This window comes from Stenella coeruleoalba (assembly GCF_951394435.1).
Source record: "Stenella coeruleoalba genome assembly, contig: scaffold_73, whole genome shotgun sequence".
In the NCBI taxonomy this organism is placed as follows: domain Eukaryota; kingdom Metazoa; phylum Chordata; class Mammalia; order Artiodactyla; family Delphinidae; genus Stenella; species Stenella coeruleoalba.
This window is the reverse complement of record NW_027646280.1, coordinates 292,461-317,954: the sequence shown is the minus strand read 5'-3', so window position 1 is coordinate 317,954 and position 25,494 is coordinate 292,461. Positions and strand designations below refer to the sequence as shown.

General features: G+C 43.9%; 1 long non-coding RNA gene across 1 annotated transcript in view; it reads right to left on the bottom strand.

Moving 5' to 3' along the window:
• Positions 1-22,036, bottom strand: part of LOC307181213 — a 759,305-nt gene extending 737,269 nt beyond the window's left edge. Inside the window, exon 1 of the long non-coding RNA XR_013826110.1 lies at positions 21,951-22,036. This is a non-coding gene — a long non-coding RNA (uncharacterized lncRNA). The remainder of the gene's footprint in view (positions 1-21,950) is intronic.
• Between the last annotated feature and the right edge of the window lie 3,458 nt (positions 22,037-25,494).

The following is a 25,494-nucleotide window of genomic DNA, read 5'->3' as shown; positions in this document are numbered from 1 at the left end:
ATTCCAAAACAGAACAGGTTCTCAAATTTAGAAAACCAACTTATGCTTGCTTAAGGGGAAAGGTGAGTTGGGTTGCTGCATAAAACCAGAGATTGAAATGAGCACAGATAAAGTTCCTTAAGCCAAATATGGAATAGACAAGAGCTACTCCTTGCTCAACGAAATGGACTCAACACCGCATATTAAACGCCTAAGAATGTACCTGACTAGTAAGTATCTTAAAACCTATGGATTGCTATGTCTCCGAAAGAGAATCAAGCATGTGTACAGGGGCATAAACGCAGCAGTGATAGGATTGGAGAGGTTCGGTGAGCAAATGAAGACCCTTTGAAGTCATATTGCATGGTACCCATTCCACGGGTTTCAACTACCCAGGTTTTAGGTATTCTTCCTTCAGCTAAAACATGCATGTGGAACCCAGAGTATGATCAACCATGTGATCGGGAGACGTGTTCAAATATGTCTCAGTTTTCCTCCCTTGGTACTCGGGTGCAACAATCCAGACGCTTTACTAACACTCTCCCGACTTGGAGAGTCAGTGTCTTTAACCTCCTGTTTGCCCCAGTTTGCAATTTCTGCGGAAGATGAACAGGAATAGCGAGAACCAATGAGAGACTAGCTGGAGGTGTCTGGACGGGCAAATTTAACTCTCATTTCCCACCAGGAAGAGGAATTAACCAAAGGCTCAGCGTGCCGTGCCGGAACCAGATTAGGGCCTGAAGCCATCCTGCGGTGTTGCGGCCAGCTCACAAGAAAGCGAGTTGAAGAAAGGAGCTCAGGGGCACTGTAATTCACAAACCTGCAGAGTTATAAATGACAGCTATCGTCCAAAAATAGACTGAAGTAAGGCTGCCAAGAGGACTTGAAAGCGGGGCAGAATTGCAGGAAACCGATTTCAGGAGGTAGACTGGAATTGCATTGAAAGCATAGGAAAAGAGGCAGAACGTCCACAATGATGCACTTGGCCAAAAAGGGCATATGCGTTTTTTCCTGAATATATTCAGGAAAAAACGCATATGCCCTTTTTGGCCAACCAAGCAAGCTTGCAAAGGAAATCTGCACTACAATGAAGTCTCACTTCCCCCCGGTCAAAAGGGCCATCTGAAAAAAGTGTAAAATCCAGAAAGGCAGGACAGGCCATGGAGAACTGGGAGCCTTGTTATGCTGATGGGCGGGATGTAAATTGCCAAAAGACACTCGGGAGAAGTGTATGGTGTTTCCTGAAACATCTAAAAAACAAAGCAACAGAGCCTAGGGCACTTCCACTTATGGTCCTATAGCTTAGGGAAATTAAAATCAAAAAGACACAGCCACCCCAAAGTTTGGGACGCCTCTGTTTACAAGAACCTCGTTTACAGTACAAGTTCAACATCGCAGAAAGTGAAAAATGGATAAAGAACTTGTGGTACTTACGTACAATGCAGTATCACTCAGCAATGAAATCTATGTCATCAGGCCCGTAGCAGCATAATGAGTAGATTCAGGTACGATGATTCTAACTGAAATAAGTCACACAGAAAAAGAAACATCATAAGATATCACTAATACACGGAATGTAAACGTGGCTACACAGGAACTGAATTCCAAAACAGAACAGGGTCTCAAATTTAGAAAACCAACTTATGCTTGCTTAAGGGGAAAGGTGAGTTGCGGTGCTGCATAAAACCAGAGATTGAAATGAGCACAGATAAAGTTCCTTAAGCCAAATATGGAATAGACAAGAGCTACTCCTTGCTCAACGAAATGGACTCAACACCGCATATTAAACGCCTAAGAATGTACCTGACTAGTAAGTATCTTAAAACCTATGGATTGCTATGTCTCCGAAAGAGAATCAAGCATGTGTACAGGGGCATAAACGCAGCAGTGATAGGATTGGAGAGGTTCGGTGAGCAAATGAAGACCCTTTGAAGTCATATTGCATGGTACCCATTCCACGGGTTTCAACTACCCAGGTTTTAGGTATTCTTCCTTCAGCTAAAACATGCATGTGGAACCCAGAGTATGATCAACCATGTGATCGGGAGACGTGTTCAAATATGTCTCAGTTTTCCTCCCTTGGTACTCGGGTGCAACAATCCAGACGCTTTACTAACACTCTCCCGACTTGGAGAGTCAGTGTCTTTAACCTCCTGTTTGCCCCAGTTTGCAATTTCTGCGGAAGATGAACAGGAATAGCGAGAACCAATGAGAGACTAGCTGGAGGTGTCTGGACGGGCAAATTTAACTCTCATTTCCCACCAGGAAGAGGAATTAACCAAAGGCTCAGCGTGCCGTGCCGGAACCAGATTAGGGCCTGAAGCCATCCTGCGGTGTTGCGGCCAGCTCACAAGAAAGCGAGTTGAAGAAAGGAGCTCAGGGGCACTGTAATTCACAAACCTGCAGAGTTATAAATGACAGCTATCGTCCAAAAATAGACTGAAGTAAGGCTGCCAAGAGGACTTGAAAGCGGGGCAGAATTGCAGGAAACCGATTTCAGGAGGTAGACTGGAATTGCATTGAAAGCATAGGAAAAGAGGCAGAACGTCCACAATGATGCACTTGGCCAAAAAGGGCGTATGCGTTTTTTCCTGAATATATTCAGGAAAAAACGCATATGCCCTTTTTGGCCAACCAAGCAAGCTTGCAAAGGAAATCTGCACTACAATGAAGTCTCACTTCCCCCCGGTCAAAAGGGCCATCTGAAAAAAGTGTAAAATCCAGAAAGGCAGGACAGGCCATGGAGAACTGGGAGCCTTGTTATGCTGATGGGCGGGATGTAAATTGCCAAAAGACACTCGGGAGAAGTGTATGGTGTTTCCTGAAACATCTAAAAAACAAAGCAACAGAGCCTAGGGCACTTCCACTTATGGTCCTATAGCTTAGGGAAATTAAAATCAAAAAGACACAGCCACCCCAAAGTTTGGGACGCCTCTGTTTACAAGAACCTCGTTTACAGTACAAGTTCAACATCGCAGAAAGTGAAAAATGGATAAAGAACTTGTGGTACTTACGTACAATGCAGTATCACTCAGCAATGAAATCTATGTCATCAGGCCCGTAGCAGCATAATGAGTAGATTCAGGTACGATGATTCTAACTGAAATAAGTCACACAGAAAAAGAAACATCATAAGATATCACTAATACACGGAATGTAAACGTGGCTACACAGGAACTGAATTCCAAAACAGAACAGGTTCTCAAATTTAGAAAACCAACTTATGCTTGCTTAAGGGGAAAGGTGAGTTGGGGTGCTGCATAAAACCAGAGATTGAAATGAGCACAGATAAAGTTCCTTAAGCCAAATATGGAATAGACAAGAGGTACTCCTTGCTCAACGAAATGGACTCAACACCGCATATTAAACGCCTAAGAATGTACCTGACTTGTAAGTATCTTAAAACCTAAGGATTGCTATGTCTCCGAAAGAGAATCAAGCATGTGTACAGGGGCATAAACGCAGCAGTGATAGGATTGGAGAGGTTCGGTGAGCAAATGAAGACCCTTTGAAGTCATATTGCATGGTACCCATTCCAAGGGTTTCAACTACCCAGGTTTAAGGTATTCTTCCTTCAGCTAAAACATGCATGTGGAACCTAGAGTATGATCAACCATGTGATCGGGAGACGTGTTCAAATATGTCTCAGTTTTCCTCCCCTGGTACTCGGGTGCAACATTCCAGACGCTTTACTAACACTCTCCCCACTTGGAGAGTCAGCGCCTTTAACCTCCTGTTTGGCCCAGTTTGCAATTTCTGCGGAAGATGAACAGGAATAGCGAGAACCAATGAGAGGCTAGCTGGAGGTGTCTGGACGGGCAAATTTAACTGTCATTTCCCACCAGGAAGAGGAATTAACCAAAGGCTCAGCATGCCGGGCCGGAACCAGATTAGGGCCTGAAGCCATCCTGCGGTGTTGCGGCCAGGTCACAGGAAAGCGAGTTGAAGAAAGGAGCTCAGGGGCACTGTAATTCACAAACCTGCAGAGTTATAAATGACAGCTATCGTCCAAAAATAGACTGAAGTAAGGCTGCCAAGAGGACTTGAAAGCGGGGCAGAATTGCAGGAAACCGATTTCAGGAGGTAGACTGAAATTGCATTGAAAGCATAGGAAAAGAGGCAGAACGTCCACAATGATGCACTTGGCCAAAAAGGGCGTATGCATTTTTTCCTGAATATATTCAGGAAAAAACGCATACGCCCTTTTTGGCCAACCAAGCAAGCTTGCAAAGGAAATCTGCACTACAATGAAGTCTCACTTCCCCCCGGTCAAAAGGGCCATCTGAAAAAAGTGTAAAATCCAGAAAGGCAGGACAGGCCATGGAGAACTGGGAGCCTTGTTATGCTGATGGGCGGGATGTAAATTGCCAACAGACACTTGGGAGAAGTGTATGGTGTTTCCTGAAATATCTAAAAAACAAAGCAACAGAGCCTAGGGCACTTCCACTTATGGTCCTATAGCTTAGGGAAATTAAAATCAAAAAGACACAGCCTCCCCAAAGTTTGGGACGACTCTGTTTACAAGAACCTCGTTTACAGTACAAGTTCAACATCGCAGAAAGTGAAAAATGGATAAAGAAGTTGTGGTATTTACTTACAAAGCAATATCATTCAGCAATGAAATCTATGTCATCAGGCCCTTAGCATCACAATGAGTGGATTCAGGTATGATGATTCTAACTGAAATAAGTCACACAGAAAAAGAAACATCATAAGATATCAGTAATACACGGAATGTAAACTTGGCTACACAGGAACTGAATTACAGAACAGAAGAGGGTCTCAAATATAGAAAACCAACTTATGCTTGCTTAAGGGTAAAGGTGAGTTGGGGTGCTGCATAAAACCAGAGATTGAAATGAGCACAGATAAAGTTCCTTAAGTCAAATATGGAATAGACAAGAGCTACTCCTTGCTCAACGAAATGGACTCAACACCGCATATTAAACGCCTAAGAATGTACCTGACTAGTAAGTATCGTAATACCTATAGATTGCTATGTCTCCGAAAGAGAATCAAGCATGTGTACAGGGGCATAAACGCAGCAGTGATAGGATTGGAGAGGTTCGGTGAGCAAATGAAGACCCTTTGAAGTCATATTGCATGGTACCCATTCCACGGGTCTCAACTCTCCAGGTTTAAGGTATTCTTCCTTCAGCTAAAACATGCATGTGGAACCCAAGTATGATCAACCATGTGAACGGGAGACGTGTTCAAATATGTCTCAGTTTTCCTCCCCTGGTACTCGGGTGCAACATTCCAGACGCTTTACTAACACTCTCCCCACTTGGAGAGTCAGCGCCTTTAACCTCCTGTTTGGCCCAGTTTGCAATTTCTGCGGAAGATGAACAGGAATAGCGAGAACCAATGAGAGACTAGCTGGAGGTGTCTGGACGGGCAAATTTAACTCTCATTTCCCACCAGGAAGAGGAATTAACCAAAGGCTCAGCGTGCCGTGCCGGAACCAGATTAGGGCCTGAAGCCATCCTGCGGTGTTGCGGCCAGCTCACAAGAAAGCGAGTTGAAGAAAGGAGCTCAGGGGCACTGTAATTCACAAACCTGCAGAGTTATAAATGACAGCTATCGTCCAAAAATAGACTGAAGTAAGGCTGCCAAGAGGACTTGAAAGCGGGGCAGAATTGCAGGAAACCGATTTCAGGAGGTAGACTGGAATTGCATTGAAAGCATAGGAAAAGAGGCAGAACGTCCACAATGATGCACTTGGCCAAAAAGGGCGTATGCGTTTTTTCCTGAATATATTCAGGAAAAAACGCATACGCCCTTTTTGGCCAACCAAGCAAGCTTGCAAAGGAAATCTGCACTACAATGAAGTCTCACTTCCCCCCGGTCAAAAGGGCCATCTGAAAAAAGTGTAAAATCCAGAAAGGCAACAGGCCATGGAGAACTGGGAGCCTTGTTATGCTGATGGGCGGGATGTAAATTGCCAACAGACACTCGGGAGAAGTGTATGGTGTTTCCTGAAACATCTAAAAAACAAAGCAACAGAGCCTAGGGCACTTCCACTTATGGTCCTATAGCTTAGGGAAATTAAAATCAAAAAGACACAGCCACCCCAAAGTTTGGGACGCCTCTGTTTACAAGAACCTCGTTTACCGTACAAGTTCAATATCACAGAAAGTGAAAAATGGATAAAGAACTTGTGGTACTTACGTACAATGCAGTATCACTCAGCAATGAAATCTATGTCATCAGGCCCGTAGCAGCATAATGAGTGGATTCAGGTACGATGATTCTAACTGAAATAAGTCACACAGAAAAAGAAACATCATAAGATATCACTAATACACAGAATGTAAACTTGGCTACACAGGAACTGAATTCCAAAACAGAACAGGGTCTCAAATTTAGAAAAGCAACTTATGCTTGCTTAAGGGGAAAGGTGAGTTGGGGTGCTGCATAAAACCAGAGATTGAAATGAGCACAGATAAAGTTCCTTAAGCCAAATATGGAATAGACAAGAGCTACTCCTTGCTCAACGAAATGGACTCAACACCCCATATTAAACGCCTAAGAATGTACCTGACTAGTAAGTATCTTAAAACCTATGGATTGCTATGTCTCCAAAAGAGAATCAAGCGTGTGTACAGGGGCATAAACGCAGCAGTGATAGGATTGGAGAGGTTCGGTGAGCAAATGAAGACCCTTTGAAGTCATATTGCATGGGACCCATTCCACGGGTCTCAAATCTGCAGGTTTAAAGTATTCTTCCTTCAGCTAAAACATGCAGGTGGAACCCAGAGTATGATCAACCGTGTGAACGGGAGACGTGTTCAAATATGTCTCAGTTTTTCTCCCCTGGTACTCGGGTGCAACATTCCAGACGCTTTACTAACACACTCCCCACTTGGACAATCAGTCCATTTAAACTCCTGTTTGGCCCAGTTTGCAATTTCTGCGGAAGATGAACAGGAATAGCGAGAACCAATGAGAGACTAGCTGGAGGTGTCTGGACGGGCAAATTTAACTCTCATTTCCCACCAGGATGAGGAAATAACCAAAGGCTCAGCGTGCCGTGCCGGAACCAGATTAGGGCCTGAAGCCATCCTGCGGTGTTGCGGCCAGCTCACAAGAAAGCGAGTTGAAGAAAGGAGCTCAGGGGCACTGTAATTCACAAACCTGCAGAGTTATAAATGACAGCTATCGTCCAAAAATAGACTGAAGTAAGGCTGCCAAGAGGACTTGAAAGCGGGGCAGAATTGCAGGAAACCGATTTCAGGAGGTAGACTGGAATTGCATTGAAAGCATAGGAAAAGAGGCAGAACGTCCACAATGATGCACTTGGCCAAAAAGGGCGTATGCGTTTTTTCCTGAATATATTCAGGAAAAAACGCATACGCCCTTTTTGGCCAACCAAGCAAGCTTGCAAAGGAAATCTGCACTACAATGAAGTCTCACTTCCCCCCGGTCAAAAGGGCCATCTGAAAAAAGTGTAAAATCCAGAAAGGCAACAGGCCATGGAGAACTGGGAGCCTTGTTATGCTGATGGGCGGGATGTAAATTGCCAACAGACACTCGGGAGAAGTGTATGGTGTTTCCTGAAACATCTAAAAAACAAAGCAACAGAGCCTAGGGCACTTCCACTTATGGTCCTATAGCTTAGGGAAATTAAAATCAAAAAGACACAGCCACCCCAAAGTTTGGGACGCCTCTGTTTACAAGAACCTCGTTTACCGTACAAGTTCAATATCACAGAAAGTGAAAAATGGATAAAGAACTTGTGGTACTTACGTACAATGCAGTATCACTCAGCAATGAAATCTATGTCATCAGGCCCGTAGCAGCATAATGAGTGGATTCAGGTACGATGATTCTAACTGAAATAAGTCACACAGAAAAAGAAACATCATAAGATATCACTAATACACAGAATGTAAACTTGGCTACACAGGAACTGAATTCCAAAACAGAACAGGGTCTCAAATTTAGAAAACCAACTTATGCTTGCTTAAGGGGAAAGGTGAGTTGGGGTGCTGCATAAAACCAGAGATTGAAATGAGCACAGATAAAGTTCCTTAAGCCAAATATGGAATAGACAAGAGCTACTCCTTGCTCAACGAAATGGACTCAACACCCCATATTAAACGCCTAAGAATGTACCTGACTAGTAAGTATCTTAAAACCTATGGATTGCTATGTCTCCAAAAGAGAATCAAGCGTGTGTACAGGGGCATAAACGCAGCAGTGATAGGATTGGAGAGGTTCGGTGAGCAAATGAAGACCCTTTGAAGTCATATTGCATGGGACCCATTCCACGGGTCTCAAATCTGCAGGTTTAAAGTATTCTTCCTTCAGCTAAAACATGCAGGTGGAACCCAGAGTATGATCAACCGTGTGAACGGGAGACGTGTTCAAATATGTCTCAGTTTTTCTCCCCTGGTACTCGGGTGCAACATTCCAGACGCTTTACTAACACACTCCCCACTTGGACAATCAGTCCATTTAACCTCCTGTTTGGCCCAGTTTGCAATTTCTGCGGAAGATGAACAGGAATAGCGAGAACCAATGAGAGACTAGCTGGAGGTGTCTGGACGGGCAAATTTAACTCTCATTTCCCACCAGGATGAGGAAATAACCAAAGGCTCAGCGTGCCGTGCCGGAACCAGATTAGGGCCTGAAGCCATCCTGCGGTGTTGCGGCCAGCTCACAAGAAAGCGAGTTGAAGAAAGGAGCTCAGGGGCACTGTAATTCACAAACCTGCAGAGTTATAAATGACAGCTATCGTCCAAAAATAGACTGAAGTAAGGCTGCCAAGAGGACTTGAAAGCGGGGCAGAATTGCAGGAAACCGATTTCAGGAGGTAGACTGGAATTGCATTGAAAGCATAGGAAAAGAGGCAGAACGTCCACAATGATGCACTTGGCCAAAAAGGGCGTATGCGTTTTTTCCTGAATATATTCAGGAAAAAACGCATACGCCCTTTTTGGCCAACCAAGCAAGCTTGCAAAGGAAATCTGCACTACAATGAAGTCTCACTTCCCCCCGGTCAAAAGGGCCATCTGAAAAAAGTGTAAAATCCAGAAAGGCAACAGGCCATGGAGAACTGGGAGCCTTGTTATGCTGATGGGCGGGATGTAAATTGCCAACAGACACTCGGGAGAAGTGTATGGTGTTTCCTGAAACATCTAAAAAACAAAGCAACAGAGCCTAGGGCACTTCCACTTATGGTCCTATAGCTTAGGGAAATTAAAATCAAAAAGACACAGCCACCCCAAAGTTTGGGACGCCTCTGTTTACAAGAACCTCGTTTACCGTACAAGTTCAATATCACAGAAAGTGAAAAATGGATAAAGAACTTGTGGTACTTACGTACAATGCAGTATCACTCAGCAATGAAATCTATGTCATCAGGCCCGTAGCAGCATAATGAGTGGATTCAGGTACGATGATTCTAACTGAAATAAGTCACACAGAAAAAGAAACATCATAAGATATCACTAATACACAGAATGTAAACTTGGCTACACAGGAACTGAATTCCAAAACAGAACAGGGTCTCAAATTTAGAAAAGCAACTTATGCTTGCTTAAGGGGAAAGGTGAGTTGGGGTGCTGCATAAAACCAGAGATTGAAATGAGCACAGATAAAGTTCCTTAAGCCAAATATGGAATAGACAAGAGCTACTCCTTGCTCAACGAAATGGACTCAACACCCCATATTAAACGCCTAAGAATGTACCTGACTAGTAAGTATCTTAAAACCTATGGATTGCTATGTCTCCAAAAGAGAATCAAGCGTGTGTACAGGGGCATAAACGCAGCAGTGATAGGATTGGAGAGGTTCGGTGAGCAAATGAAGACCCTTTGAAGTCATATTGCATGGGACCCATTCCACGGGTCTCAAATCTGCAGGTTTAAAGTATTCTTCCTTCAGCTAAAACATGCAGGTGGAACCCAGAGTATGATCAACCGTGTGAACGGGAGACGTGTTCAAATATGTCTCAGTTTTTCTCCCCTGGTACTCGGGTGCAACATTCCAGACGCTTTACTAACACACTCCCCACTTGGACAATCAGTCCATTTAACCTCCTGTTTGGCCCAGTTTGCAATTTCTGCGGAAGATGAACAGGAATAGCGAGAACCAATGAGAGACTAGCTGGAGGTGTCTGGACGGGCAAATTTAACTCTCATTTCCCACCAGGATGAGGAAATAACCAAAGGCTCAGCGTGCCGTGCCGGAACCAGATTAGGGCCTGAAGCCATCCTGCGGTGTTGCGGCCAGCTCACAAGAAAGCGAGTTGAAGAAAGGAGCTCAGGGGCACTGTAATTCACAAACCTGCAGAGTTATAAATGACAGCTATCGTCCAAAAATAGACTGAAGTAAGGCTGCCAAGAGGACTTGAAAGCGGGGCAGAATTGCAGGAAACCGATTTCAGGAGGTAGACTGGAATTGCATTGAAAGCATAGGAAAAGAGGCAGAACGTCCACAATGATGCACTTGGCCAAAAAGGGCATATGCGTTTTTTCCTGAATATATTCAGGAAAAAACGCATACGCCCTTTTTGGCCAACCAAGCAAGCTTGCAAAGGAAATCTGCACTACAATGAAGTGTCACTTCCCCCCGGTCAAAAGGGCCATCTGAAAAAAGTGTAAAATCCAGAAAGGCAGGACAGGCCATGGAGAACTGGGAGCCTTGTTATGCTGATGGGCGGGATGTAAATTGCGAACAACCACTCGGGAGAAGTGTATGGTGTTTCCTGAAACATCTAAAAAACAAAGCAACAGAACCTAGGGCACTTCCACTTATGGTCCTATAGCTTAGGAAAATTAAAATTAAAAACACACAGCCACCCCAAAGTTTGGGACGCCTCTGTTTACAAGAACCTCATTTACCGTACAAGTTCAATATCACAGAAAGTGAAAAATGGATAAAGAACTTGTGGTACTTACGTACAATGCAGTATCACTCAGCAATGAAATCTATGTCATCAGGCCCGTAGCAGCATAATGAGTGGATTCAGGTACGATGATTCTAACTGAAATAAGTCACACAGAAAAAGAAACATCATAAGGTATCACTAATACACAGAATGTAAACTTGGCTACACAGGAACTGAATTCCAAAACACAACAGGGTCTCAAATTTAGAAAAGCAACTTATGCTTGCTTAAGGGGAAAGGTGAGTTGGGGTGCTGCATAAAACCAGAGATTGAAATGAGCACAGATAAAGGTCCTTAAGCCAAATATGGAATAGACAAGAGCTACTCCTTGCTTAACGAAATGGACTCAACACCGCATATTAAACGCTTAAGAATGTACCTGACTAGTAAGTATCGTAAAACCTATGGATTGCTATGTCTCCAAAAGAGAATCAAGCGTGTGTACAGGGGCATAAACGCAGCAGTGATAGGATTGGAGAGGTTCGGTGAGCAAATGAAGACCCTTTGAAGTCATATTGCATGGTACCCATTCCACGGGTTTCAACTACCCAGGTTTAAGGTATTCTTCCTTCAGCTAAAACATGCATGTAGAACCTAGAGTATGATCAACCATGTGATCAGGAGACGTGTTCAAATATGTCTCAGTTTTCGTACCCTGGTACTCGGGTGCAACATTCCAGACGCTTTACTAACACTCTCCCCACTTGGAGAGTCAGCACCTTTAACCTCCTGTTTGGCCCAGTTTGCAATTTCTGCGCAAGATGAACAGGAATAGGGAGAACCAATGAGAGACTAGCTGGAGGTGTCTGGACGGGCAAATTTAACTCTCATTTCCCACCAGGAAGAGGAAATAACCAAAGGCTCAGCGTGCCGTGCCGGTAGCAGATTAGGGCCTGAAGCCATCCTGCGGTGTTGCGGCCAGCTCACAAGAAAGCGAGTTGAAGAAAGGAGCTCAGGGGCACTGTAATTCACAAACCTGCAGAGTTATAAATGACAGCTATCGTCCAAACATATACTGAGGTAAGGCTGCCAAGAGGACTTGAAAGCGGGGCAGAATTGCAGGAAACCAATTTCAGGAGGTAGACTGGAATTGCATTGAAAGCATAGGAAAAGAGGCAGAACGTCCACAATGATGCACTTGGCCAAAAAGGGCGTATGCGTTTTTTCCTGAATATATTCAGGAAAAAACGCATACGCCCTTTTTGGCCAACCAAGCAAGCTTGCAAAGGAAATCTGCACTACAATGAAGTCTCACTTCCCCCCGGTCAAAAGGGCCATCTGAAAAAAGTGTAAAATCCAGAAAGGCAGGACAGGCCATGGAGAACTGGGAACCTTGTTATGCTGATGGGCGGGATGTAAATTGCCAACAGACACTCGGGAGAAGTGTATGGTGTTTCCTGAAACATCTAAAAAACAAAGCAACAGAGCCTAGGGCACTGCCACTTATGGTCCTATAGCTTAGGGAAATTAAAATAAAAACACACAGCCACCCCAAAGTTTGGGACGCCTCTGTTTACAAGAACCTCGTTTACCGTACAAGTTCAATATCACAGAAAGTGAAAAATGGATAAAGAACTTGTGGTACTTACGTACAATGCAGTATCACTCAGCAATGAAATCTATGTCATCAGGCCCGTAGCAGCATAATGAGTGGATTCAGGTACGATGATTCTAACTGAAATAAGTCACACAGAAAAAGAAACATCATAAGATATCACTAATACACAGAATGTAAACTTGGCTACACAGGAACTGAATTCCAAAACAGAACAGGGTCTCAAATTTAGAAAAGCAACTTATGCTTGCTTAAGGGGAAAGGTGAGTTGGGGTGCTGCATAAAACCAGAGATTGAAATGAGCACAGATAAAGTTCCTTAAGCCAAATATGGAATAGACAAGAGCTACTCCTTGCTCAACGAAATGGACTCAACACCCCATATTAAACGCCTAAGAATGTACCTGACTAGTAAGTATCTTAAAACCTATGGATTGCTATGTCTCCAAAAGAGAATCAAGCGTGTGTACAGGGGCATAAACGCAGCAGTGATAGGATTGGAGAGGTTCGGTGAGCAAATGAAGACCCTTTGAAGTCATATTGCATGGGACCCATTCCACGGGTCTCAAATCTGCAGGTTTAAAGTATTCTTCCTTCAGCTAAAACATGCAGGTGGAACCCAAGTATGATCAACCATGTGAACGGGAGACGTGTTCAAATATGTCTCAGTTTTTCTCCCCTGGTACTCGGGTGCAACATTCCAGACGCTTTACTAACACACTCCCCACTTGGAGAGTCAGCACCTTTAACCTCCTGTTTGGCCCAGTTTGCAATTTCTGCGGAAGATGAACAGGAATAGCGAGAACCAATGAGAGACTAGCTGGAGGTGTCTGGACGGGCAAATTTAACTCTCATTTCCCACCAGGAAGAGGAAATAACCAAAGGCTCAGTGTGCCGTGCCGGAACCAGATTAGGGCCTGAAGCCATCCTGCGGTTTTGCGGCCAGCTCAAAAGAAACCGAGTTGAAGAAAGGAGCTCAGGGGCACTGTAATTCACAAACCTGCAGAGTCATAAATGACAGCTATCGTCCAAAAATAGACTGAAGTAAGGCTGCCAAGAGGACTTGAAAGCGGGGCAGAATTGCAGGAAACCGATTTCAGGAGGTAGACTGGAATTGCATTGAAAGCATAGGAAAAGAGGCAGAACGTCCACAATGATGCACTTGGCCAAAAAGGGCGTATGCGTTTTTTCCTGAATATATTCAGGAAAAAACGCATACGCCCTTTTTGGCCAACCAAGCAAGCTTGCAAAGGAAATCTGCACTACAATGAAGTCTCACTTCCCCCTGGTCAAAAGGGCCATCTGAAAAAAGTGTAAAATCCAGAAAGGCAGGACAGGCCATGGAGAACTGGGAGCCTTGTTATGCTGATGGGCGGGATGTAAATTGCCAATAACCACTCGGGAGAAGTGTATGGTGTTTCCTGAAACATCTAAAAAACAAAGCAACAGAACCTAGGGCACTTCCACTTATGGTCCTATAGCTTAGGGAAATTAAAATCAAAAAGACACAGCCACCCCAAAGTTTGGGACGCCTCTGTTTACAAGAACCTCATTTACAGTACAAGTTCAACATCGCAGAAAGTGAAAAATGGATAAAGAACTTGTGGTATTTACTTACAATGCAGTATCACTCAGCAATGAAATCTGTGTCATCAGGCCCTTCGTAGCACAATGAGTGGATTCAGGTATGATGATTCTAACTGAAATAAGTCACACAGAAAAAGAAACATCATAAGATATCAGTAATACACGGAATGTAAACTTGGCTACACAGGAACTGAATTACAGAACAGAACAGTGTCTCAAATTTAGAAAACCAACTTATGCTTGTTTAAGGGTAAAGGTGAGTTGGGGTGCTGCATAAAACCAGAGATTGAAATGAGCACAGATAAAGTTCCTTAAGCCAAATATGGAATAGACAAGAGCTACTCCTTGCTCAACGAAATGGACTCAACACCGCATATTAAACGCCTAAGAATGTACCTGACTTGTAAGTATCTTAAAACCTATGGATTGCTATGTCTCCAAAAGAGAATCAAGCATGTGTACAGGGGCATAAACGCAGCAGTGATAAGATTGGAGAGGTTCGGTGAGCAAATGAAGACCCTTTGAAGTCATATTGCATGGTACCCATTCCACGGGTTTCAACTACCCAGGTTTAAGGTATTCTTCCTTCAGCTAAAACATGCATGTGGAACCTAGAGTATGATCAACCATGTGATCGGGAGACGTGTTCAAATATGTCTCAGTTTTCGTACCCTGGTACTCGGGTGCAACATTCCAGACGCTTTACTAACACTCTCCCGACTTGGAGAGTCAGTCCCTTTAACCTCCTGTTTGGTCCAGTTTGCAATTTCTGCGGAAGATGAACAGGAATAGCGAGAACCAATGAGAGACTAGCTGGAGGTGTCTGGACGGGCAAATTTAACTCTCATTTCCCACCAGGAAGAGGAATTAACCAAAGGCTCAGCATGCCGTACCGGAACCAGATTAGGGCCTGAAGCCATCCTGCGGTGTTGCGGCCAGCTCACAAGAAAGCGAGTTGAAGAAAGGAGCTCAGGGGCACTGTAATTCACAAACCTGCAGAGTTATAAATGACAGCTATCGTCCAAAAATATACTGAAGTAAGGCTGCCAAGAGGACTTGAAAGCGGGGCAGAATTGCAGGAAACCGATTTCAGGAGGTAGACTGGAATTGCATTGAAAGCATAGGAAAAGAGGCAGAACGTCCACAATGATGCACTTGGCCAAAAAGGGCGTATGCGTTTTTTCCTGAATATATTCAGGAAAAAACGCATACGCCCTTTTTGGCCAACCAAGCAAGCTTGCAAAGGAAATCTGCACTACAATGAAGTCTCACTTCCCCCCGGTCAAAAGGGAAATCTGAAAAAAGTGTAAAATCCAGAAAGGCAGGACAGGCCATGGAGAACTGGGAGCCTTGTTATGCTGATGGGCGGGATGTAAATTGCCAACAACCACTCCGGAGAAGTGTATGGTGTTTCCTGAAACATCTAAAAAACAAAGCAACAGAGCCTAGGGCACTTCCACTTATGGTCCTATAGCTTAGGGAATTTAAAATCAAAAAGACACAGCCACCCCAAATTTTCGAACGGCTCTGTTTACAAGAACCTCGTTTACAGTACAAGTTCAACATCGCAGAAAGTGAAAAATGGATAAAGAACTTGTGGTATTTACTTATAATGCAGTATCACTCAGCAATGAAATCTGTGTCATCAGGCCCTTAGCAGCACAATGAGTGGATTCAGGTATGATGATTCTACCTGAAATAAGTCACACAGAAAAAGAAACATCATAAGATATCAGTAATACACGGAATGTAAACTTGGCTACACAGGAACTGAATTACAGAACAGAACAGGGTCTCAAATTTAGAAAACCAACTTATGCTTGCTTAAGGGTAAAGGTGAGTTGGGGTGCTGCATAAAACCAGAGATTGAAATGAGCACAGATAAAGTTCCTTAAGCCAAATATGGAATAGACAAGAGCTACTCCTTGCTCAACGAAATGGACTCAACACCGCATATTAAACGCCTAAGAATGTACCTGACTTGTAAGTATCTTAAAACCTATGGATTGCTATGTCTCCAAAAGAGAATCAAGCATGTGTACAGGGGCATAAACGCAGCAGTGATAGGATTGGAGAGGTTCGGTGAGCAAATGAAGACCCTTTGAAGTCATATTGCATGGTACCCATTCCACGGGTTTCAACTACCCAGGTTTAAGGTATTCTTCCTTCAGCTAAAACATGCATGTGGAACCTAGAGTATGATCAACCATGTGATCGGGAGACGTGTTCAAATATGTCTCAGTTTTCGTACCCTGGTACTCGGGTGCAACATTCCAGACGCTTTACTAACACTCTCCCGACTTGGAGAGACAGTCCCTTTAACCTCCTGTTTGGTCCAGTTTGCAATTTCTGCGGAAGATGAACAGGAATAGCGAGAACCAATGGAGACTAGCTGGAGGTGTCTGGACGGGCAAATTTAACTCTCATTTCCTACCAGGAAGAGGAATTAACCAAAGGCTCAGCGTGCCATGCCAGAACCAGATTAGGGCCTGAAGCCATCCTGCGGTGTTGCGGCCAGCTCAAAAGAAGGCGAGTTGAAGAAAGGAGCTCAGGGGCACTGTAATTCACAAACCTGCAGAGTTATAAATGACAGCTATCGTCCAAAAATAGACTGAAGTAAGGCTGCCAAGAGGACTTGAAAGCGGGGCAGAATTGCAGGAAACCGATTTCAGGAGGTAGACTGGAATTGCATTGAAAGCATAGGAAAAGAGGCAGAACGTCCACAATGATGCACTTGGCCAAAAAGGGCGTATGCGATTTTTCCTGAATATATTCAGGAAAAAACGCATACGCACTTTTTGGCCAACCAAGCAAGCTTGCAAAGGAAATCTGCACTACAATGAAGTCTCACTTCCCCCTGGTCAAAAGGGCCATCTGAAAAAAGTGTAAAATCCAGAAAGGCAGGACAGGCCATGGAGAACTGGGAGCCTTGTTATGCTGATGGGCGGGATGTAAATTGTCAACAACCACTGGGGAGAAGTGTATGGTGTTTCCTGAAACATCTAAAAATCAAAGCAACAGAACCTAGGGCACTTCCACTTATGGTCCTATAGCTTAGGGAAATTAAAATCAAAAAGACACAGCCACCCCAAAGTTTGGGACGCCTCTGTTTACAAGAACCTCGTTTACAGTACAAGTTCAACATCGCAGAAAGTGAAAAATGGATAAAGAAGTTGTGGTATTTACTTACAAAGCAATATCACTCAGCAATGAAATCTGTGTCATCAGGCCCTTAGCAGCACAGTGAGTGGATTCAGGTATGATGATTCTAACTGAAATAAGTCACACAGAAAAAGAAACATCATAAGATATCAGTAATACACGGAATGTAAACTTGGCTACACAGGAACTGAATTACAGAACAGAACAGGGTCTCAAATTTAGAAAACCAACTTATGCTTGCTTAAGGGTAAAGGTGAGTTGGGGTGCTGCATAAAACCAGAGATTGAAATGAGCACAGATAAAGTTCCTTAAGCCAAATATGGAATAGACAAGAGCTACTCCTTGCTCAACGAAATGGACTCAACACCGCATATTAAACGCCTAAGAATGTACCTGACTTGTAAGTATCTTAAAACCTATGGATTGCTATGTCTCCGAAAGAGAATCAAGCATTTGTACAGGGGCATAAACGCAGCAGTGATAGGATTGGAGAGGTTCAGTGAGCAAATGAAGACCCTTTGAAGTCATATTGCATGGTACCCATTCCACGGGTTTCAACTACGCAGATTTTAGGTATTCTTCCTTCAGCTAAAACATGCATGTGGAACCTAGAGTATGATCAACCATGTGATCGGGAGACGTGTTCAAATATGTCTCAGTTTTCGTACACTGGTACTCGGGTGCAACATTCCAGACGCTTTACTAACACTCTCCCTACTTGGAGAGTCAGTGCCTTTAACCTCCTGTTTGCCCCAGTTTGCAATTTCTGCGGAAGATGAACAGGAATAGCGAGAACCAATGAGAGACTAGCTGGAGGTGTCTGGACGGGCAAATTTAACTCTCATTTCCCACCAGGAAGAGGAATTAACCAAAGGCTCAGCGTGCCGTGCCAGAACCAGATTAGGGCCTGAAGCCATCCTGCGGTGTTGCGGCCAGCTCACAAGAAAGCGAGTTGAAGAAAGGAGCTCAGGGGCACTGTAATTCACAAACCTGCAGAGTTATAAATGACAGCTATCGTCCAAAAATAGACTGAAGTAAGGCTGCCAAGAGGACTTGAAAGCGGGGCAGAATTGCAGGAAACCGATTTCAGGAGGTAGACTGGAATTGCATTGAAAGCATAGGAAAAGAGGCAGAACGTCCACAATGATGCACTTGGCCAAAAAGGGCGTATGCGTTTTTTCCTGAATATATTCAGGAAAAAACGCATACGCCCTTTTTGGCCAACCAAGCAAGCTTGCAAAGGAAATCTGCACTACAATGAAGTCTCACTTCCCCCCCCCCCCCGGTCAAAAGGGCCATCTGAAAAAAGTGTAAAATCCAGAAAGGCAGGACAGGCCATGGAGAACTGGGAGCCTTGTTATGCTGATGGGCGGGATGTAAATTGCCAACAACCACTCGGGAGAAGTGTATGGTGTTTCCTGAAACATCTAAAAAACAAAGCAACAGAGCCTAGGGCACTTCCACTTATGGTCCTATAGCTTAGGGAAATTAAAATCAAAAAGACACAGCCACCCCAAAGTTTGGGACGCCTCTGTTTACAAGAACCTCGTTTACAGTACAAGTTCAATATCGCAGAAAGTGAAAAATGGATAAAGAACTTGTGGTATTTACTTACAAAGCAATATCACTCAGCAATGAAATCTGTGTCATCAGGCACTTAGCAGCACAATGAGTGGATTCAGGTATGATGATTCTAACTGAAATAAGTCACACAGAAAAAGACACATCATAAGATATCAGTAATACACGGAATGTAAACTTGGCTACACAGGAACTGAATTACAGAACAGAACAGGGTCTCAAATTTAGAAAACCAACTTATGCTTGCTTAAGGGTAAAGGTGAGTTGGGGTGCTGCATAAAACCAGAGATTGAAATGAGCACAGATAAAGTTCCTTAAGCCAAATATGGAATAGACAAGAGCTACTCCTTGCTCAACGAAATGGACTCAACACCGCATATTAAACGCCTAAGAATGTACCTGACTTGTAAGTATCTTAAAACCTATGGATTGCTATGTCTCCGAAAGAGAATCAAGCATTTGTACAGGGGCATAAACGCAGCAGTGATAGGATTGGAGAGGTTCAGTGAGCAAATGAAGACCCTTTGAAGTCATATTGCATGGTACCCATTACACGGGTTTCAACTACCCAGGTTTAAGGTATTCTTCCTTCAGCTAAAATATGCATGTGGAACCTAGAGTATGATCAACCATGTGATCGGGAGACGTGTTCAAATATGTCTCAGTTTTCGTACCCTGGTACTCGGGTGCAACATTCCAGACGCTTTACTAACACTCTCCCTACTTGGTCAGTCAGTGCCTTTAACCTCCTGTTTGCCCCAGTTTGCAATTTCTGCGGAAGATGAACAGGAATAGCGAGAACCAATGAGAGACTAGCTGGAGGTGTCTGGACGGGCAAATTTAACTCTCATTTCCCACCAGGAAGAGGAATTAACCAAAGGCTCAGCATGCTGTGCCGGAACCAGATTAGGGCCTGAAGCCATCCAGCGGTGTTGCGGCCAGCTCACAAGAAAGCGAGTTGAAGAAAGGAGCTCAGGGGCACTGTAATTCACAAACCTGCAGAGTTATAAATGACAGCTATCGTCCAAAAATAGACTGAAGTAAGGCTGCCAAGAGGACTTGAAAGCGGGGCAGAATTGCAGGAAACCGATTTCAGGAGGTAGACTGGAATTGCATTGAAAGCATAGGAAAAGAGGCCGAACGTCCACAATGATGCACTTGGCCAAAAAGGGCGTATGCGTTTTTTCCTGAATATATTCAGGAAAAAACGCATACGCCCTTTTTGGCCAACCAAGCAAGCTTGCAAAGGAAATCTGCACTACAATGAAGTCTCACTTCCCCCTGGTCAAAAGGGCCATCTGAAAAAAGTGTAAAATCCAGAAAGGCAGGACAGGCCATGGAGAACTGGGAGCCTTGTTATGCTGATGGGCGGGATGTAAATTGCCAACAACCACTCGGGAGAAGTGTATGGTGTTTCCTGAAACATCTAAAAAACAAAGCAACAGAGCCTAGGGCACTTCCACTTATGGTCCTATAGCTTAGGGAATTTAAAATCAAAAAGACACAGCCACCCCAAAGTTTGGAACGGCTCTGTTTACGAGAACCTCGTTTACAGTACAAGTTCAACATCGCAGAAAGTGAAAAATGGATAAAGAAGTTGTGGTATTTACTTACAAAGCAATATCACTCAGCAATGAAATCTGTGTCATCAGGCCCTTAGCAGCACAATGAGTGGATTCAGGTATGATGATTCTAACTGAAATAAGTCACACAGAAAAAGAAACATCATAAGATATCAGTAATACACGGAATGTAAACTTGGCTACACAGGAACTGAATTACAGAACAGAACAGGGTCTCAAATTTCGAAAACCGACTTATGCTTGCTTAAGGGGAAAGGTGAGTTGGGGTGCTGCATAAAACCAGAGATTGAAATGAGCACAGATAAAGTTCCTTAAGCCAAATATGGAATAGACAAGAGCTACTCCTTGCTCAACGAAATGGACTCAACACCGCATATTAAACGCCTAAGAATGTACCTGACTAGTAAGTATCTTAAAACCTATGGATTGCTATGTCTCCGAAAGAGTATCAAGCATGTGTACAGGGGCATAAACGCAGCAGTGATAGGATTGGAGAGGTTCGGTGAGCAAATGAAGACCCTTTGAAGTCATATTGCATGGTACCCATTCCACGGGTTTCAACTACCCAGGTTTTAGGTATTCTTCCTTCAGCTAAAACATGCATGTGGAACCCAGAGTATGATCAACCATGTGATCGGGAGACGTGTTCAAATATGTCTCAGTTTTCCTCCCCTGGTACTCGGGTGCAACATTCCAGATGCTTTACTAACACTCTCCCCACTTGGAGAGTCAGCGCCTTTAACCTCCTGTTTGGCCCAGTTTGCATTTTCTGCGGAAGATGAACAGGAATAGCGAGAACCAATGAGAGGCTAGCTGTAGGTGTCTGGACGGGCAAATTTAACTCTCATTTCCCACCAGGAAGAGGAATTAACCAAAGGCTCAGCGTGCCGTGCCGGAACCAGATTAGGGCCTGAAGCCATCCTGCGGTGTTGCGGCCAGCTCACAAGAAAGCGAGTTGAAGAAAGGAGCTCAGGGGCACTGTAATTCACAAACCTGCAGAGTTATAAATGACAGCTATCGTCCAAAAATAGACTGAAGTAAGGCTGCCAAGAGGACTTGAAAGCGGGGCAGAATTGCAGGAAACCGATTTCAGGAGGTAGACTGGAATTGCATTGAAAGCATAGGAAAAGAGGCAGAACGTCCACAATGATGCACTTGGCCAAAAAGGGCGTATGCGTTTTTTCCTGAATATATTCAGGAAACAACGCATACGCCCTTTTTGGCCAACCAAGCAAGCTTGCAAAGGAAATCTGCACTACAATGAAGTCTCACTTCCTCCCGGTCAAAAGGGCCATCTGAAAAAAGTGTAAAATACAGAAAGGCAGGACAGGCCATGGAGAACTGGGAGCCTTGTTATGCTGATGGGCGGGATGTAAATTGCCAACAACCACTCGGGAGAAGTGTATGGTGTTTCCTGAAACATCTAAAAAACAAAGCAACAGAACCTAGGGCACTTCCACTTATGGTCCTATAGCTTAGGGAAATTAAAATCAAAAAGACACAGCCACCCCAAAGTTTGGAACTTCTCTGTTTACAAGAACCTCGTTTACAGTACAAGTTCAACATCGCAGAAAGTGAAAAATGGATAAAGAAGTTGTGGTATTTACTTACAAAGCAATATCACACAGCAATGAAATATGTGTCATCAGGCCCTTAGCAGCACAATGAGTGGATTCAGGTATGATGATTCTAACTGAAATAAGTCACACAGAAAAAGAAACATCATAAGATATCAGTAATACACGGAATGTAAACTTGGCTACACAGGAACTGAATTACAGAACAGAACAGGGTCTCAAATTTAGAAAACCAACTTATGCTTGCTTAAGGGGAAAGGTGAGTTGGGGTGCTGCATAAAACCAGAGATTGAAATGAGCACAGATAAAGTTCCTTAAGTCAAATATGGAATAGACAAGAGCTACTCCTTGCTCAACGAAATGGACTCAACACCCCATATTAAACGCCTAAGAATGTACCTGACTAGTAAGTATCTTAAAACCTATGGATTGCTATGTCTCCGAAAGAGAATCAAGCATGTGTACTGGGGCATAAACGCAGCAGTGATAGGATTGGAGAGGTTCGGAGAGCAAATGAAGACCCTTTGAAGTCATATTGCATGGTACCCATTCCACGGGTTTCAACTACCCAGGTTTTAGTTATTCTTCCTTCAGCTAAAACATGCATGTGGAACCCAGAGTATGATCAACCATGTGATCGGGAGACGTGTTCAAATATGTCTCAGTTTTCCTCCCCTGGTACTCGGGTGCAACATTCCAGACGCTTTACTAACACTCTCCCCACTTGGAGAGTCAGCGCCTTTAACCTCCTGTTTGGCCCAGTTTGCAATTTCTGCGGAAGATGAACAGGAATAGCGAGAACCAATGAGAGACTAGCTGGAGGTGTCTGGACGGGCAAATTTAACTCTCATTTCCCACCAGGAAGAGGAAATAACCAAAGGCTCAGCATGCCATGCCGGAACCAGATTAGGGCCTGAATCCATCCTGCGGTGTTGCGGCCAGGTCACAAGAAAGCGAGTTGAAGAAAGGAGCTCAGGGGCACTGTAATTCACAAACCTGCAGAGTTATAAATGACAGCTATCATCCAAAAATAGACTGAAGTAAGGCTGCCAAGAGGACTTGAAAGCGGGGCAGAATTGCAGGAAACCGATTTCAGGAGGTAGACTGGAATTGCATTGAAAGCATAGGAAAAGAGGCAGAACGTCCACAATGATGCACTTGGCCAAAAAGGGCGTATGCGTTTTTTCCTGAATATATTCAGGAAAAAACGCATACGCCCTTTTTGGCCAACCAAGCAAGCTTGCAAAGGAAATCTGCACTACAATGAAGTCTCACTTCCCCCCGGTCAAAAGGGCCATCTGAAAAAAGTGTAAAATTCAGAAAGGCAGGACAGGCCATGGAGAACTGGGAGCCTTGTTATGCTGATGGGCGGGATGTGAATTGCCAACAACCACTCGGGAGAAGTGCATGGTGTTTCCTGAAACATCTAAAAAACAAAGCAACAGAGCCTAGGCCACTTCCACTTATGGTCCTATAGCTTAGGGAAATTAAAATCAAAAAGACACAGCCACCCCAAAGTTTGGAACGGCTCTGTTTACAAGAACCTCGTTTACAGTACATGTTCAACATCGCAGAAAGTGAAAAATGGATAAAGAACTTGTGGTACTTACGTACAATGCAGTATCACTCAGCAATGAAATCTATGTCATCAGGCCCTTATCAGCATAATGAGTGGATTCAGGTACGATGAATCTAACTGAAATAAGTCACACAGAAAAAGAAACATCATAAGATATCACTAATACACGGAATGTAAACTTGGCTACACAGGAACTGCATTCCAAAACAGAACAGGGTCTCAAATTTAGAAAACCAACTTATGCTTGCTTAAGGGGAAAGGTGAGTTGGGGTGCTGCATAAAACCAGAGATTGAAATGAGCACAGATAAAGTTCCTTAAGCCAAATATGGAATAGACAAGAGCTACTCCTTGCTCAACGAAATGGACTCAACACCCCATATTAAACGCCTAAGAATGTACCTGACTAGTAAGTATCTTAAAACCTATGGATTGCTATGTCTCCAAAAGAGAATCAAGCGTGTGTACAGGGGCATAAATGCAGCAGTGATAGGATTGGAGAGGTTCGGTGAGCAAATGAAGACCCTTTGAAGTCATATTGCATGGTACCCATTACACGGGTCTCAACTCTCCAGGTTTAAGGTATTCTTCCTTCAGCTAAAACATGCATGTGGAACCCAGAGTATGATCAACCATGTGAACGGGAGACGTGTTCAAATATGTCTCAGTTTTCCTCCCCTGGTACTCGGGTGCAACATTCCAGACGCTTTACTAACACTCTCCCCACTTGGAGAGTCAGCGCCTTTAACCTCCTGTTTGGCCCAGTTTGCAATTTCTGCGGAAGATGAACAGGAATAGCGAGAACCAATGAGAGGCTAGCTGGAGGTGTCTGGACGGGCAAATTTAACTCTCATTTCCCACCAGTAAGAGGAAATAACCAAAGGCTCAGCGTGCCGTGCCGGAACCAGATTATGGCCTGAAGCCATCCTGCGGTGTTGCGGCCAGCTCAAAAGAAAGCGAGTTGAAGAAAGGAGCTCAGGGGCACTGTAATTCACAAACCTGCAGAGTTATAAATGACAGCTATCGTCCAAAAATAGACTGAAGTAAGGCTGCCAAGAGGACTTGAAAGCGGGGCAGAATTGCAGGAAACCGATTTCAGGAGGTAGACTGGAATTGCATTGAAAGCATAGGAAAAGAGGCAGAACGTCCACAATGATGCACTTGGCCAAAAAGGGCGTATGCGTTTTTTCCTGAATATATTCAGGAAAAAACGCATACGCCCTTTTTGGCCAACCAAGCAAGCTTGCAAAGGAAATCTGCACTACAATGAAGTCTCACTTCCCCCCGGTCAAAAGGGCCATCTGAAAAAAGTGTAAAATCCAGAAAGGCAGGACAGGCCATGGAGAACTGGGAACCTTGTTATGCTGATGGGCGGGATGTAAATTGCCAACAACCACTTGGGAGAAGTGTATGGTGTTTCCTGAAACATCTAAAAAACAAAGCAACAGAGCCTAGGGCACTTCCACTTATGGTCCTATAGCTTAGGGAAATTAAAATCAAAAAGACACAGCCACCCCAAAGTTTGGAACGGCTCTGTTTACAAGAACCTCATTTAAAGTACAAGTTCAACATCGCAGAAAGTGAGAAATGGATAAAGAAGTTGTGGTATTCACTTAAAAAGCAATATCACTCAGCAATGAAATCTATGTCATCAGGCCCTTAGCAGCACAATGAGTGGATTCAGGTACGATGATTCTAACTGAAATAAGTCACACAGAAAAAGAAACATCATAAGATATCAGTAATACACGGAATGGAAACTTCGGTACACAGGAACTGAATTACAGAACAGAACAGGGTCTCAAATTTAGAAAACCAACTTATGCTTGCTTAAGGGTAAAGGTGAGTTGGGGTGCTGCATAAAACCAGAGATTGAAATGAGCACAGATAAGGTTCCTTAAGCCAAATATGGAATAGACAAGAGCTACTCCTTGCTCAACGAAATGGACTCAACACCGCATATTAAACGCCTAAGAATGTACCTGACTAGTAAGTAT